Genomic DNA, 12,416 nt, shown 5'->3' with positions numbered 1-12,416 from the left:
TGCTGTATGCAAACAATAGTTTGTAAATACAAAAAAGTTTGTTTACTTTTTTTATTAACCTAACCTAACGTGTACAACTGCGCATCGCGTACGGTCAGGGACGATCGGGGACGATCGGAGAAGAGCACTTGTTCACTTTCGTCTCCGACTCGCCCAGACTGTCCCCGACCGTCCCTGGATTGTAAGGTGAACGAATCTTATAAAAATAACATGGCACTACTCTGATTACCACATAACATTTTACCAAAACAAAATGTACGAAAATTATGAAGGATCCATCCTAATCATAAGGTTATTTGTTATTGCTAAGTGTTGCGACTGGTTTCAATTTTTCACTACCTTTGGGCCTCAGCTCTTGGTCTATCAAGCTTCAGGACGACCCCATTTGACGGGCGCAATTATCAGTTTTTTCATGGCTTCGTGAGTTAGGTATAGTTGAATATCCCGATATAAACAGTAACAAACATTGTATTGAATTAATTATTGATATTATTTATACCGATAGTATAACTTACCAAGTGTTTTTGACGACTTCGAAGGATGAGATAGTGTCAATAAGTTCTTGGTAACATTAAATCTCAGTTTTTTATGAAGTTTATGTCCTTTGTGACATATTGAAATAAGTATGAGTAAATACAAATTTAGTTTGTTTGTACAGTTTGTACGACCTTACATTATTCTTTCGTTCAAGACTATCTGAATTATTAATAGTTACATTCATATCATTATAACTAGTAATTTTTGCACTCTTAAGGCAATAGGATATTTTATTGTGTTGAAATGGAAAACATTCCGTTTATTCTACAAAACATGACCATTTACTCTTGGAGTGAAGTTGAATCTTTTGAAAGAATCATTAAATGATGTATAGGTAAGTAAAATTTTCTGTGCTCAAATCCCAAGCAATGCAACATCTACAACGGTACATAAGTACAAACTTTTAAATAGTATTAGATATTTGGATTTTTAGCAAAAAGTTTTGTTAAATTATGAAAGATTAACAGTCAACTAAGTTCTTTTTTGTGTACAAGTTGCAAAAAATTTCTCATCTATTATTCAGCATTTTCCAGCCTTATGCATACTGGTACAAAGAATAAATAGAATGATTTCTTATTTATCATTGCTGAATATTAGTAGAGTTAAGATGCCATTTGGCATTCAATGTTAAATCATTTTAATAGGTGATTATATTTTACTACTAACCTTTAACCACATTAAAAATAAGATTTACTAATGATACTGAAAAATAATTCTTATTCATGTTGAGTTAAGGAAGTAAAAATTATTTTACTTTTTAAGTTAAAGATATTTATGTTTTATTAGCAACTATAAAATTTCTACTTAGTTTTTTCCAGTCCTAATCACAGCCACAAAACATTGACTGTTAATATATGACAATAGGCTCTTTTTCTACAACAGGAATTCCTTGTGTTGCTAGACCTAATAGTTATGATTAAATTAAATAATCAAATTACTCTTTAATACATCTTTTTCATTAGTTTCAGTGCTTCTTAAATTTACAAATATTTTTAATTTTCATGAATAAAGCAACCCACAAGTTTTCTAATGATCTGAATTGTTTTGTGATACTGGATAAAATAAACTTGCAAAAATGTCTGCAAACATAATTTTGACAAGATTATAATTCCGTTCCGAATTCTTTTACGAATAATGTTATAATTACTAACTAAAATGATGTAAATTCTCTTTAAAATATGTGTCAACTTTATAATTATTCATTTGATCAAGTTAACTACTACTTTTATTTTCATGAATGCTCAAAAAGAAATAGTGAAATAATGGAATTTATTATTTTTTTACTTTGTATGTATGGAGTCTGCTTACATCAACCTTTTAAAGAATCACAATTTACATTACTTAGGTTACTCACATGTAATGGGAAATATGGAAAGTAAGTAAAATTTTGGAAGGTTTTTGCCTAAGTGTTCATACACCACTCTAGGTAAAATTGGAAGTTAAGTGAGTTCATACGGAAATATGGGAAGAAAAGGAATAAATTAACTGTGTACTGCGTATCTATAGAGAATATAGAATATCTTACTAACATATTTAGCAAAGTCGCTAAAACCGTTGTAATCGCTAACCGCGAAAACTACTGAACCGATTTTGCTGAAATTTTGCATACTAATTCTTGATAATTCCGAGATGATTTTCGCATAGTTTTTTCTTGAAAAAGTTGGTAACAATAGCGATAAATAAGCTCAAAGTTTCTCTAAAATAAGGTAGCTTTGCGCTTTAGTTCAGTAGGATCCGCTAGGTTGCGTCGAGGTGAAATTGAAGCCACCCGCAATCATAGATAGTGAAAAGTGATTATAAGATGCCTCATCCAGTCGACGATTATCATAGTCGTTTATCGGCAGTAGACTCAAGGCTCCCAGATTTTCTGGAGTTTGCCGCATGTGCAGTGCGCAATCACCCTCTCTCCATAGGGCAAGCTGGAGCGGGAGAGCCCCCCTACCCAGACCTTTAACCTAAGCCCCGCCCACTTCTCACAACTTAAATATGACATCTTGTCAAGTAAGAGTACAATCGACGATAACCGCGCGGGCTTAGTCTTTTGCCCCAGTCAAACTTGCCAGCTTTCGAATCTCACTGATGATTTTTTTTTTTTTTTTTTTTTCATCTGCACAATTTTTATACTACGTTAGGTTTTTGTATTAAAAAAATATTTTTTTTGGTTTGTTACTTTTTGTACGCTTGGTACATGCGACGAGTCGTCACCATAGACAATTTCAACAAAGCAAAATAATGAATTTTTTTTTTTTAATGAACGTTATACATAAAGCGTCATGACACGTTTATGTAATTATGTAAGCTCATGTATAACGTTTCAATACTAAGACATAATTTTTAAAAATACTATGTACAAGACAAGGTAAGTAAAATTATAAAACAAAATATTCGTCACTTATTAAGGAAATCAAAACATTAATATTTAGTGAATAAAGCGTCGAGTAATGATAATTAAAGTATTATTTAGTATTTAATAATTACCAAACGACACGTCTTCATCATTGTTAATGTAATTCACTATTACATTATTATGGTCGGTAAGCAACACTGTTTAATACATTAATCTATCCCGAATTGCACCAACTTTTTTTTGATTGGTGTATCATTAATAACTTACTTCGCTACAAGTATTTATTCTTGCAAATACCTCTCGTCGAAAAATATGAATTGCCATAAAAGCTCATGCTGCAATTTCTCAATATTTTTCTATATGTACCCTAAAAACACTCGACAAAAAAAAGTAAAAAAATTCTTGCTGATTTCAGATAGTATGATTAATAAAATCTATGAATTTATTTTGTGTTGTTAAATAAATAAACAATTTTTTTTTCGCTCAGAGTATGTTTATTACAGCACGCTCTCTCTGTAGTTTCTCCGGGCTTTTTTTAATTTCGAACGTGAATGTGAATTACATTAACAATGATCAAGACGTGTCGTTTGGTAATTTTTAAATACTAAATAATACTTTAATTATCATTACTCGACCCTTAATTCACTAAATATTAATGTTTTGATTTCCTTAATAAGTGACGAATATTTTGTTTTATAATGTTACTTACCTTGTCTTGTACATAGTATTTTTAAAAATTATGTCTTAGTATTGAAACGTTATACATGAGCTTACATAATTACATAAACGTGTCATGACACTTTAAGTATAACGTACATTAAAAAAAAAAAAAAAAACTACAAGCATTTTTTTAATAAAAAAAAAAAAAATTATTATTTTGCTTTGTTGAAATTGTCTATAGTGACGACTCGTCGTATGTACCAAGCGTACAAAAGGCAACAAATCAAAAAAAATATTTTTTTAATACAAAAACCTAACGTAGTATAAAAATTGTGCAGATGAAAAAAAAAAAAAAAAAATCATCAGTAAGATTCGAATGCTGGCAAGTTTGACTGGGGCAAAAGACTTGGCCCGCGCGGTTATCGTCGATTGTACTCTTACTTGACACGATGTCATATTTAAGTTGTGAGAAGTGGGCGGGGCTTAGGTTAAAGGTCTGGGTAGGGGGGCTCTCCCGTTCCAGCTTGCTCTATGGAGAGAGGGTGATTGCGCACTGCGCATGCAGCAAACTCCAGAAAATCTGGGAGCCTTGCAGTAGACCAAGAACAGAGTTGTTAGTCGTGCAGCTGGGCACCACGGTTACCGATGACACTCTTCTTACATGGGCAAACGAAATAAATCGGTTTTTACCTCGGATATCCAAATCAAACGAGTGCCACAGAAAAACAGGCGTTCAAAATGTCAACGTCTCCGGTGTAATTGGGATGTAATATGGGCCACTGAAGGGGATAAGAAATTCAACATGGCGTGGAAGAGTCAACGCATATGCATGCGCAGCATAGGACTCGAAGGCTATTTTTCCTCCGTATTTAAATTTTTGATGACAATGAGGCCCGTGCGTTTTTGTTAACTATATTTACATCAGGAAGCAGCTCCCGGTGCACTTTTTTTATACTCTAGAGCTATGTAACTCACGAAAATCCGAATTAGAATACGCAGCTGCTGATAGCTTTCCCACGTATACATATATCTACAGCAGTGCTCGTATACATATAGGTGCAGCACTCTATCAGCAGCTGCGTATTTTAATTCGGATTTTCGTGAGTTACATAGCTCTAGAGTATAAAAAAAGTGCACCGGGATCTGCTTCCTAATGTAAATATAGTTTAGAAAAACGCATGGGCCTCATTGTCATCAAAAATTTAAATACGGAGGAAAAATAGCCTCCGAGTCCTATGCTGCGCATGCATATGCGTTGACTCTTCCGCGCCATGCTGAATTTCTTATCCCCTCCAGTGGCCCATATTACATCCCAATACCAGGATACGTTTCTAGCCAGAGCACAATCTGCTCCAGCACTTCAGAACTGTGGCCGTTCAACAGTACGTTCTGGTGCCGTCAGACAATTTTCTACGTTAAATGCAAGCCAGGGAAGACAGTCCTGAGGAGTGCGAGCAGCCACAACGGCCTCCTTCTTAGTGGTCATCCCAACAGCATACCCACAGAGAACGTATTCTCCAGGCTACTTTTCTGACTAATGATAAGCGGTTGGTTATTCGGGGAACTACCTGAAGACGAGATATTCTTTAATCAGCGACGTACCTCCCTCCTGTACTGTCTCCGTACACAGAGACTTCAAGGATAAGAGTCAAGCTACCCGCAGCTGGCTTTCCAACATCACAAAAAATAATAAGGAATAATTGGAAATTTCACCACTGGTCCTTCTTAGGATCAATATAAGTATTTACGTTCCCTATTTAACTATCAATCTCATCGGTTCTTTTAAGAGCCGCCTAAGTTTAAACTAACTTGCCAACAAATCAATTTTACTACCATTTCCGGAAACGTTATTCGCTGACTAAAAGACTATGTAAATCCGGCCACTATTAAACCAAGTCAGTTATTCACTGGCAAACGTCACGAGCGGAATTGTTCGTCGCAAGGCTGGGAACCCCGTTGACCGACGACCCTATATTACCCTCTCGATCCTAATCGATTAACCAGAAATGACCGATCCTCTCCAAGTTCTGCGCTGGGAGAACCTAGCAGCTATGAAGGAAAAAAAAGTTGAACCAACGGGACTGTCTCCAACGGGCAAGTATCATGAACCAATCTCCCCATCTTAGATCACCAACACAACTGAGTCTAGAAAAAAAAGGTGCTTTAGACACCAACGTTTTCGACGTTATACCAGGAGACGTTGAGATGAAGCTCTACATCTAGCTCCAAAGCATCAAACGTTGTAGCTTCCTCCCCAATAAGTGTGGTGCTATAATAACAGGCCAGAGAAAATCACCCTGAGGTATGGAGGCAATTACGTTTGCTGAAAACTTCAGTCAAGATAGAGTTTACTTACGAAGCTCGCCGGTCCTTTTCAGCGTCATTGAACATCAAACTACTTTGCCAACAAGTATATAACAACCTAATAAAGTTTAAAAAAATAGCCCTCAGAGCTCAGAAAAGTCTTAATCATACCAAAAGTTGCAAGAAGTCGAATTAGAAGGATGACTTCGCATGCGTTTAATTAATACAAATTTAGGTGTCAAAAAAATGATGCTAAACATATATCGAGATTAAAGCAGCATCAAAATCAATAAATAAAGAATGGATTAAGTGAGAGATCAGCTTCCTCATAGTAATCTCTTGAATCTTTCAGATTTGTAAATAGGTAGTATACGTATTTGTATTTTTGTCGCGATAAAAAATGTAGTGATTAAGCTTCAAGACTGTGTTGCTGTGTTAATAAAGTTGTGAGATAAGAGAAAAAAATTTGTTTTAAATTATATATTTTTTGTGTGTTTTGGGTCTTTACAGCTTTAAAAAAAAGCCCTGTTCATAAATTATACGAGAAAAACTGCAAATCAACGGCCTTTTAGGGACAACGATTATTTTATGGCATAAGGAATGCACGGTACTTTTCAGCATGATTATATTTTTTCACTTTTTACAGCCTTTTACTTGGTCGAATAAACTGTATTGATTCCGAACAGATGTGTTTTCAATAAGAAGATTTTTGTTCTGAGACATGTCAGAAATAGATTTATTTTTTAATGAAAAAAATGTCAGAAATTTTTAACTAAAAACGTTTTACATAACATGTCAAGACACTACGGTGTTCCATTTAGTGAGTTTCGGGCGAAGCCGAGACAGCAGGGCTGCTAATATTACATAATATCGTATATAAATTGAATTCTTAGAAGAAGCTCTAATTTTTGCTGAATTGGGATTTGGAGATGAATTAATTTGGCGTCATATATAGTAGACTAGCGGCCCCCCTTCGGCTTCGCCCGAGACTCACTATAAGAAGCACCGTAGTGTGTTGACATGTAATGTAAAACATTTTCAGTTAAAAATTTTACATCTATTTGTGACACTTCTCAGAACAAAAATCTTCCTGTTAAAAACGTTTGTTTAAAATCCATACAGTTTGTTCGGTCAAGTACAAAGCTGTAAGATTTATAAAAAATATAATTATGCTGAAAAGTACCGTGCATTCCTTATGCCATAAAATAATTGTTGGCCTTAAGGTAGCTCCCTTGTCTACTGCTCGAGTCAAGTAGTATAGAGTTTCACTTTTATATGTGTACGTATATACATACATGAGTGTTGGTATTCTGCTACCGTCAGTCATTTGTAACCATGAAGCTGATTTTTACGCTTTTTTGTCAAATAGCTTTGGAAAATGCCCTATTACCAGCATTTTACATGACGGGATTGAGGAGAAGAGATTTGTCTACAAGTACATCATAATTTGTCTGCTTAGGTTTGTATTGTGAGTTAGAAAATGCCTGTAAAGCTGATATTTTGATTCTCTGCCATACAAGCTCATGTCAAAGGTACAACTTTGAGCTGAAATATCTCCAGATTTTGCCTGTAAAATCTATGCACAGGGCTATTTTTTAAAGCTGTAAAGATTTAAAACCCACAAAAATAATATAATGAAAAAAAAATTTTTCTCTTACCTCACAACTTTATTACCACAGCAACAAAGTCCTGGTGCTAAATCTCATAAAGCTAAAGCTAGCCGACGCGACGTACTGAAAGGAGCGTCCTTCAAAAGTTTTTTTTCGAATGATGCAAAGAGTAAGAACAAATAGCTTTTTTTGAGTCACCAATACCTAACATTAATAACTCTTGCATGTCAGGTACTTATAACAGTTGTAAATATATTATATGCACCTCAACAGATTTTAATAATCAAGGGCTTCAAATGTTTTTTATTTCTAATTTATAGCGACCCTTATGCTTCAGGAAGCTTTGTAGTAATTTGTAGGCAGTAACTATGGCTTAAACTTGTAAAACGTAACTATAAATTAATATAAAATTAATTATCGACGCAATTTTTGTAACCATCAATTCATTGTAATAAATATTTTAAGGTGGTAGCCGTAAAAAAAAAAAAAAAAAAAAAAAAGAAAAAGATTAGGAAAAAAAAAAAATTTACCGCACCTGCGATTCGAAGGTATGACCAGCCAAAACATTAACTATGTAGCCCACTCGGCTACCGCGCTCTATGGCGGAGTAGGTATAGATGTTATATACAAGCTGTGAAGCGGGTTTGGGTTAACCATATATATACCACAGGGAGAGGGAAAGTAGGAGTAGGGGAACTGGGGTAGAGACTCTTTCAAGCTGTACTATACTTGCGCCAGCCTATAGCTTGCGAGCCTCTAGAGTGCTGAACTCTAATTTGAAGAGAATACCGTCCCGTCTGGCATCACTGCTACAAACAATATTTTATCAGTTTCACGTCAGCAAAGAAGTTAATAATAATCTTATTAAATGAATAAGTAACCGAAATCTTCCATAAAATCCAATTTTTCGTGAGATTTTGTTTATAACTTTGTTTAAAATATATAATTGATACAAAAAATAGCACAACTTATCTCTGGATATCAACAAATAATATTTCATCAGTTTCCCGTTGGCAAAAAAAATAATTATAATCTAATTTAATAAATAAATAGCCGAAATCTACAAAAAAATTTAAATTTTCGTAAAATTTCGTCTTTAACTTTGTTTCAAAAAATAAGATTAGTGAAAGAACTTGCACAGCTCATCTTTGTATAAAAACGAACTATATTTTATCAGTATCCTGTTGGCGGAAAGATTAATTATAATCTTATTAAGTAAATCAACAGCTGAAATCATCAAAAAATTCAAATATTTGTCAAACCTTAGCCATTACTTCGTTTGAGAAAATAGGATTATCTTAAAAACATATACAGCTTACCTCTGTATACCTTAAAACAATATTTACAGTTTTACGTCAGTAGAGAAGTTAATAATAACCTTATTACATAATTAAATAGCCGAAATCTCCAAAAAACTTTTAATTTTCGTGTAATTTCGTCTATATTTTTGTTTTAAGAAATAGGATTAATATAAAAACTAGCACAGCTTATTTTTGTGTACCTACAAACAATACTCTATTAGTTTTGCGTCGGCAGAAAATTTAATGATAATCTTATTGAATAAAGAAATAGACGAAATCATCGAAAAATTCCAAATTTTTTTGAAAATTTCGTCTATAACTTTGTTTCAAGGAATAGGAATCGTTTATAAATGTATACAACTCATCTCTCTATATTAACAAACAATATTTTATCAGTTTTACGTTGGCAAAAAAACTAATAATAATCTTATTTAATAAATAAACAGCTGATATCTTCAAAAAAATTTAAATTTTCGTGAAATTTCGTCTATCACTTTGTTTCAAGATATAAGATTAATCTTAAAACGTACCCAGCTCACCTCTGTATATCTACACACAATATTTTATGAGTTTCCCCTTGCCAGAAAAATTAATTATAATCTTATTAAATAAATCAATAGCCGAAATCATCAAAAAAATTCAAATTTTCGTCAAACCTTAGCCATAACTTCGTTTTAGAAAATAGGATTATTTTGAAAACATACACAGCTCACCTCTGTATACCTCCAAACAATATCTACAGTTTTCCGTTGGCAGAGAAGTCAATAATAACCTTATTACATAATTAAGTAGCTGAAATCTCCAAAAAACTTTTAATTTTCGTGTAATTTCGTCTATATTTTTGTTTTAAGAAATAGGATTAATATAAAAACTAACACAGCTCATTTTTGTGTACCTACAAACAATACTCTATCAGTTTTGCGTCGGCAGAAAAATTAATATTTTTTTTTTAATAGTTAAACAGACGGAATCTTTAAAATAGTTCAAATTTTCGTGAGATTTCGTCAATAACTTTGTTTCAAGAAATAGGGTTGATCTAAAAACGTACACAACTTATTTTTATGTACCTACAAACAATGTTCTATCAGTTTTTTGTTGGCATAAAAATTAGTAATAATCTTATTTAATAACTTAAAAGACGGAATTGTTGAAAAAGTCCAAATTTTGGTGAAATTTCATCTTTATCTTTGTTTCAAGAAATAGGATTAATGTAGACTTGCACAGCTTATCTATGTATATGTACAAACAATGTCTCATCAGTATGCCGTTGGCACAAAAATTAATAATAATCTTATTAAATAAATAATCTGCTGATATCTTCCAAAAAATTCAACTTTTCGTAAGATTTTGTTAATAACTTTTTTTTAGAAATAGGATTAATATAAAACCTCACATAGATCATCTCTGTATACGTAGAAACAATATTTTTCCAGTTTCATGCCGGCAGAAAAGTTAATAGTAATCTTATCAAATAAGTAATCAGCTGATATGTTTAAAAAAATCCAACTTTTAGTGAGATTCCGTTTATAACTTTTTTTAAAGGAATAGGAATAAAATGAAAACTTACACAAATCATTTTTGTGTACCTGCAAACAATACTATATCAGTTTTGCGTCGGCCGAAAAATTAATAATAATTTCATTTAATAAATAAATAGACGAAATTTTCGAAAAAATCCTAATTTTCGTTAAATTTTGTATACAACTTTTCTTAAAGAAATAGGATGAAGGTAAATGCTCACATAGCTCATCCCTGTGTACCTACCAATAATATTTTATCAGTTTTAAGTCTTCAAAAAAGTTGATAATTTTATTAATTAAATAAACAGGCGGAATCTTCGAAAAAATCCAAATTTTCGTGAGGTTTCGTCTACAAAGCAAGAATATATTTCATTTGTTTATTCTTATAAGATGTTGGTATTATTTTTAAAGCTGTATTTTAACTGTCTTTGGTTGATAAATTATAAACCTCGAGAAAAATTAGTTCACCTGTAAGAATCATATAATTGTTATGTATGACAGCATGTATTGAAAATGACTTTTTTTATGTTTTGTCAAGTCTCCGCAAGCGCTTTTTCTATGACTTTAAATTAGTCTTCGGCCTTCTGATGTTGATGTTCGAGATTTATATGACTATTAATTTTTATTATTATCCTTTTGTTATCAGTCTACTAACTTTAATTTTGAAAAGTTTTTACTATTGTCACATACGATATCATAGCTACACGTACGTGCGCCCCCTCTTTTTGGGGCCTACTAAAGATGATTGTAGTAGGAAAGAGCAGAGGGATAAGTCGATAGGGTGCTGAAGGGAGCTTGCGCTTTCTAGCTGGAACTGGCAAGGACGATGTTCTTACACTCGTGACGCGCTCTTCTCTCGTTGTGCATAAATAAAGAAGTTGGTACTAGTTCCTCGACTATTTTTTTTGTGCGCACCTCAAGACCATAGAATCCTACGCAACAGTTTTGGTGACAGAAGTGGGATGGTCATCGCGATGAAATAAAATAAAAGTGCAATTTTATTTTCCGGTTTTTGTCAACGGTTAAGTATAGAATCTCGCTATTTTTGGGAAACACACAGTGTCGTCCCACGAAGTGAATAAGGAACTGCTATGAGAGAAATTAACGAAACAAGGAGTTGCTGAAGTACGGAGAAAAGCAACTTCAAATCAAGGACCAAGGTGAAAAAATACCTGGTACAACAACAGGAGATCCAGCAAACAAGGATGTTAAGGGTTTTTGTTGCCATAGTTCTAGCTGAGAGCATATGATAAGTACTTAATATTACAAATTAACGATTATATTTATACTGTCCTAGGGATTTTGTTACAACGTTTAGCGCGATACAAATTTATTTTTGTTATATTCATTTTGCGTTCAATATCCTCCTCATAATATCTGTGGCAAGTCACTGGAGTAAGTTATCGTGTGTCAGAAAGATTTCGGATCGTGAAGAAAATTAATCAGATGGAAAGCGAAAAAATAATAAATAAATCAATAATAATAAAATTAGACACGCGAAAACAGTTAAAATAAAACGGGCTCACCATCTTGAAGCAACGAAGAGAATCATACAGGAATTTATAAGTATTTAAGCGCTCTCATACAGACAGAAAATAAAGGAAAACGAAAAAAAAATAGTAGAGTACCTTCAATGGAAAAATTCGTCAAAGAGGAAAGTAAGGTAATGAGTGTTAAGGAGGACGAAATCGCCTCGTATCTAGAAAACGAGTCAGAGTCAGAAATGCTGACCTTGCTTTTGAAACATAGCCCAAAATCCTAAAAAGATTAGGAAAAAATGAACACAATACAGCGCCTTTTAATGCTAAAATTTTTGAATAAAATGAAACCAAGTATTGTGAAAGAAGAAGTAGCCGTAACGACTGTGCAAACAGCAGAGCCGAGTTTGTAAAATTTTAATATGGGTATTACCGTAGGGTGAGTAATTCTTAAAAGACGCGAGATATTGGGCCGGGAAGATAATAAGCGTCTATATAAGGGAAGGGACAGCAAACACAAGAAACACACTTTGAAATACTCAACAAAAAGCACAACAAAATTCACCGCAGATCCTCGAAGAGTTTGTTACGTCGGCGCAACGTATTATTTGAGCCTAAACTTTCGCTCAATAGCTCGGGATTCACCCTGGGCGCGTAGG

The 12,416-nt window shown here is 33.3% G+C and overlaps 1 protein-coding gene across 2 annotated transcripts in view; it reads left to right on the top strand.

Moving 5' to 3' along the window:
* Positions 1 to 248: 248 nt before the first annotated feature.
* The window catches only part of cic (Putative transcription factor capicua), a 1,044,991-nt gene continuing 1,032,823 nt past the window's right edge, over positions 249 to 12,416 (top strand). Inside the window, exons 1-2 of one of the 2 annotated variants that reach the window (XM_089595817.1) lie at positions 249 to 429; positions 506 to 871. The gene's annotated coding sequence lies outside the window, so the exon portion shown is untranslated. Of the gene's footprint in view, positions 872 to 12,416 lie in introns of both variants that reach the window. The other variant, XM_089595818.1, reaches the window with a different exon arrangement.

Source organism: Copidosoma floridanum, unplaced genomic scaffold, assembly GCF_036245765.1.
Source record: "Copidosoma floridanum isolate Cflo_tuat_1 unplaced genomic scaffold, Cflo_Japanese_pri ptg000028l, whole genome shotgun sequence".
NCBI classification, from domain to species: Eukaryota; Metazoa; Arthropoda; class Insecta; order Hymenoptera; family Encyrtidae; genus Copidosoma; species Copidosoma floridanum.
Note: the sequence above shows the minus strand (reverse complement) of the source record. Positions and strands in the feature narration are given on the sequence as shown.